The sequence below is a fragment of the Somniosus microcephalus genome, chromosome 18 (assembly GCF_052327205.1).
Source record: "Somniosus microcephalus isolate GS21.2 chromosome 18, FLI_Smic_1.0, whole genome shotgun sequence".
NCBI lineage: Eukaryota > Metazoa > Chordata > Chondrichthyes > Squaliformes > Somniosidae > Somniosus > Somniosus microcephalus.
Window position 1 is genome coordinate 20046077 of NC_141004.1, and position 6000 is coordinate 20052076.

The window sequence follows — 6000 nt, forward strand, 5'->3', positions numbered from 1 at the left end:
CGGGAACATCCTTCCTGCATCTAGTTTGTCTAGTCCTGTTAGAATTTTATAAGTTTCAATGAGATCCCCTCTCATTCTTCTAAACTCCAGCGAGTATAAGCCCAATCGACCCAATCTCTCCTCATACGTCATTCCTGCCATCCCAGGTATCAGTCTCTGAGTCAGTAATGGTTCTGGGTTCCAATCCCACTCCAGGGACTTGAGCACAAAAATCTAGGCTGACACTCCCAGTGCAGTGTCTGAGGGAGCGCTGCACTATTGGAGATGCTGTCTTTCGGATGAGATGTTAAACTGAGGCCCTGTCTGCTCCCCAGTGTCCTGGCCAATATTTATCCCTCAACCAACATAACAAAAGCAGATTATCTGGTCATTATCACATTGCTGTTTGTGGGAGTTTGCTTTGTGCAAATTGGCTGCCGCGTTTCCCAAATTATAACAATGACTCCACTTCAAAAGTATTGCATTGACTGCAAAGCGCTTTGAGACGTCCGGTGGTTGTGAATATAAATGCAAGTCTTTCTTTTTTCTTCACAGATGCTGCCTGACCTGCTGAGCATTTCCAGCATTTTCTGTTTTTGTATGGGGGGAATATTAGGATTGGGATTTATAATGGGAAAGAGTTAGGCAGATTGCAAAGGGTGATACCAGAAAGGCAAGGGTATACCTCTCAGGAAAGGATGAACAGGCTGGGTCAGAGGAAAGAGAAGTCCGGGGGGTGACCAAAAATCTTAAAAAATTATGAAAGGTTTTGATAGAGTGGATACAGTGAGAGTGTTTCCACTTGTGGGGAAGAACAAAACTTAGAGGCCATCAATATAAGATAGTCACCAAGAAATCAAATAGGGAATTCAGAAGAAACTTCTTTACCCAGAGAGTGGTGAGAATGTGGAACTCGCAACCACAGGGAGTGGTTGAAGCAAATAGTATAGACGCAATAAAGGGGCAGTTAGATAAGGGATATGAGGGAGAAGAGAATAGAGGGTTATGTTGACAGAGTTAGATGAAGAAAGATGGGAGGAGTCTTGAGTGGAGCATAAACTGGTTGGGCCAAAAGGCCTGTTTTTGTGCTGTATATCCTGTGTAATCCATTTAAACTTTTTTTTACAAAAGTCAAAATACTGCGGATGCTGGAAATTGAAATAAAAACAGGAAATGCTGGAAATACTCAGCAGGTTTGGCAGCATCTGTGGAGAGAGAAAAACAGAGTTAGATGCTGACTGACCTGCTGAGATTTTTTTGTTTTAGCATTTTCTGTTTTTATTTTAATCTTCTTTTGTAAAAGGTTTGTCAAAATAAGTGGCAATTTTAAAATGAGCTAATTGAATCTCACTCCAAATGAGTGAGGAGCAGTCTAGTTGGTATGTGCACCATTTGGTTTTTGTACTGAGCCATAGAGACCAGGACGTCCCAATTTCATTCCCTGGCCTGTGCTGGGTTAGCCCATCTCAGCAGTGGCCCTACAATTGATCTCAGCTCCCCTTCCCATAGGAGGGAATATCAACCAGAGGTTCCACTCTTCATTGCAATTGAGTGGCCCCTACTTTAAATGCATGTGGATGTTGGATGAGATTGGATTTGATTGTAATGCTCCCTACAGTCAAATAGTCTCACTTCCTAGACTCGCACATGAGAAATGGCAAACAAATGGCCACTTGGCCAATGTACCAAAGGGCCACTGAAAGAAAATTTAATTTGGCTTAACGTTGAAAAAAAAGGTTTGATTTTTATGGTTACATTGCTGGATCTCCCCCACCCCCACCATCCCCCCTTATTTTCATGAAGCCCATGGAAAACAAAATTAGACAAAAGTAATATTCACTCTCAATTAACAAAAGAAAGCCAATGCTTGTGGAAATAAATGTAATATTAAGGAGAATGCACAAGCCTTATATAATGTATGCATACAATACTGTATACGTATCATATACTCTTGTGTGCTTGGCAAGAAATAAAGATGCATTCTCATCTCTGCAGTTTAGTAGAAAGAGCTGAGATGCATATTCCATCACTAGAATGAGAAGGACCAGGACACTCCCATACTAGACCACCAAGGATTAGGTACCCTTATGGTATTTAAAAAATAAAATGGCAATCACCATACCCATCTTTCTGGCTGTGGCTCCAGCCATAGACAGCACCTTTACCTATACCACAAAAGCAGGAACTAATGGCAAGGGCAAGCAAAATGGCCTTGTGCATGGATATTGTGAAACAATGACCCTCTTTGCCAAAATGAGGCAATAATAGGACATGGACAATACTGGTATGTACATGCACAGGATGCATGCCTGAATAAGCACAGATCATTATTTTTGTTCACATCTAAATCTGACCAACTACAGATTGTTCTACTTAGGTCACTTGGGTTCAGCAATCACCCTTACAGCATAGTAAATAATCAGAGCAGGAAACCTGAGTTGGACTTTGTTTCCATACTGCTGGCCACCAACTAACCAAACACATTAATGTTCCTTTCTTGCTAATGTTTTAACAAAACTGTAACCTCTTTGTAAAATATTGTTTGACTAACACCAAGACATCAGATTAGAATGTGCCCCCATGGTTTTGGTTGGTTGCAGGCTGGTTGAGTTACAGAACAAAGATACACCAAGTTCATCCAGTAATACAGAAAAACACTGAAGCAGAAATTTGAATTCTCATATTTTCCCACCTAATTTTTCCACTTTTTAAAATTGCTTTCCTGTGTCAGCATTATTTCACCATAAAACAATAAGCAAAACCTAGAAGCAAAGCGGGCAGAAGGTGTTCTCCAATGGTTAGGAACTGCTGGACGAAAAATGACCACGGTTCATTTAGTTCGTAGTTGCACGATACAATAATAATGGAGTTGCCGACCAATCATAGCGATCAAGCTCTATCAATTAGTCTACAGCAGACCCAGAAATGGCATGAGAAAAACCCCCCAGTAGAGGAAAGCTTTGGGAACTATTAATCCATAAGTCACATTTTTACTGCCAAACATGCTACACTTACCAAATGTCGTGTCTCCAATTACTGTGTCCCAAAATATCATTTTCTGAAAGAAATCTATCTAATTTGCATTTGAGTGATCACTGGGATGTCCATTGACTGATCACTAGGATGTCCATTGCATAGAACATAAGAACATAAGAAATAGGAGCAGGAGTAGGCCATTCGGCCCTTCGAGCCTGCTCCACCATTCAATGAGATCATGGCTGATCTTCTGCCTCAACTCCATTCACCGGCCCTATTGCCATATCCCTTGATGCCCTTACTAGTCAGAAATCTATTGACTTCTGTTTTGAATATACCCAATGACTGAGCCTCCACAGCCCTCTGGGGTAGAGAATTCCAAAGGTTCACCACCCTCTGTGTGAAGACATTTCTTCTCATCTCAGTCCTGAATGGCCTACCCTTTATCTTGAGACTGTGGCCCCTGGTTCTAGACTCCCCAGCCAAGGGAAACATTCTCCCAGCATCCACCCTATCAAGCCCTGTAATAATTTTGTGTGCTTCAATGAGATCCCCTCTCATTCTTCTGAATTCAAGAGAATACAGGCCTAATTTACTCAATTTCTTCTCATACGACAGTCCCGCCATCCCAGGAATCAGTCTCGTGAACCTTTGTTGCACTCTCTCTATGGCAAGTATATCCTTCCTTTGGTAAGGAGACCAAAATTGTACACAGTACTCCAGATGTGGTCTCACCAAGGCCCTATATAGTTGGAGTAAGACTTCTTTACTCCTGTACTCAGATTGTCCACTCGCTCACTGAAATATTGGCCCCGATTTTCTGCCAGCCATCGGGCGGCTTTACAGGCGGGCGGGGGCTGAAAATCACCGAAATAGGGGGTCGCGACCCCCCCCTCCCCTGATTCCCCACCCCGTCTGACTTTCAGACCGCCGTTTCTCCGCGAGCCAATTCAGTCCCGCCCACCGCTGGCGGGACTGGCCGTCGGGACCCTGATCACCAATTATTGGCATGTTTAATGCCATTTTAGGGTGCCCTTTTGATTTTCAGGGGTTCCCCATGCTAAACACGCCTGCGGGGAACCCCGCTGATGAAACCTGGCGTGAAGCTTGCCAGCTTGCTTGCTCTCAGCTGCAGGTCACTCGGGAAAGCTGCGATTTAAAGGGACAGCATTTGTATGTTGAAGGACCTTGTTGTTGCAGGCTTGGGGCTACTTCTTCAAGGCTTAGGCACAGCTGTGGAAGGTTGGAGCCTCACACACTTCTCCAATGTGATCTCTTGGGAAGCAACGCTCGGCACGCTCACTCAGCGCTTCCTCAGCGGAGGCATCTACCAGAAGTATGGGACGCCTTTTTTTCCTTCCCTTCTTGCCATTAGAGGATCTCCAGCAGCAGAGGCGGCAGCAGCAGAACCAGGAACAGCAGGATGAGCACCAGGAGCACCAGGCTGCTGCTCACTCACCTGAAGCTGCACAGGCCAGAAGGGGCCAGCGCGTGGAACTGGCTTGAGAGCACCTTGCTGCGCTTTAGGGGGCCATGGGGACCCGTATCTGCACTGGCAGTCCTACTCAGAAGGACTTCTATGAAGGTCTGGTTTCTCTGTTCAACAGATGGCCAACGCTCCTCAAGAGATGTCATTCTCTTATGAGCACTCACCATGTTTTCTGTACCCTGGCGAGTTATCTCCTCCATGGAGGTTGCCAACCTTTCCATGGTGATGCATTTATGCGCCAATGACTCCACAAAGGCTCTGCTCATGGTCGCTATGGACTCCTCCATTCGCTCCACACTCGCAGCGACCCTGGAGACAAAACCTGTCAGAGACTCCTGCATCTGTGCATGGAGATCCATCACCTCTTCTCTTGCGGATGGACCCAGAGGCAGAGGTTCGACATGCAGCGCTGCTGAGCTGAGCTGGCAAAGTCCTGCACCCTCCGACGAGGACTCTCCACTGTTGTCCCTGTCTCCAGAATCTGCTGAGGCTCACTCGTGAGCTGCGAAACACCAGGTGACAACACTACTCTCTGTCCCGAAGGTCCCCCCGAGGTGTGAGTGTCTGCGCTGGTGCTGGGTGCGCTTACTTCTGCTGACACTGCACCCTCAGAGGTTGGAGCTTCCTCTGAGGAGTCTGGCTGCACAGCCTCTTCCTCCTCCACAGTGGGGACGGGGGCTCTGGATGGTCATGTGGGGGAGTAGAGGAAGGAGTTAGAGATGTGATGCCAAGGTTACATGCACATTCGAGTTGACATCTGCTGACACCTGCATCCATGCAGCCTTGGTCTCAGTGGAAGGCCTCTTCCTGCCTGACCTAGGGAAGAGGACCTCCCTGTGGGCCCTAACCCCATCCAATAATGCCTGCAGTGAAGCTTTGTCGAATTTGGAGGCAGCTCGGGGTCTATCACTGGCCACAGCTGCTGCAGGCTCCTCTGCCATCCTGTATGGTTCGTTTGGAAGCCAACAGAGGAAGCAATGCTTGCTGTGGACCTTGAAAGCACCACGAATGATGACATCATACTGTGGGGCTTTCTGACTAGAAATGGACAATTAGCAAGGCTGTCCACACGCTGGAAATTAATTGGCCACTTGAGGGAAAATTGCGTGCAGCTGGCTGACACATTTTTTTGTGTGTCAGAACCCCACGTTCGGCGAATCCGACCATTTCCCACACAATCCACAAAATCGGGCCCAATTTGTTTCTGCAGATTAGTTTAGAATTTACCCTCCTTCAAGAGCACGACGTATCCTCTGTTTCTACTGTTCTGTTCTGAAAGAGCTTGTTGTGGTCTACATTATCTAGTCCCTTTAGGATCCTAAAAACAGCAATCATATCACATCTCAACCTTTGCTTTTCCAGTGAGAACATGTCCAATTTACATAATCGCACCTCATAATCCAATCCTTCATCCCCTCAGTTATTCTGGTTGCTATCTTCTGTATCCTTTCAATGGCTGTAATATACATTTTGTATTGGTTCAGCAAACTGATCCAATGAACCAAACAAATTAGGAAAGATCCAGGTTCAACCATCACTCTGTGCTGCATTAGTTG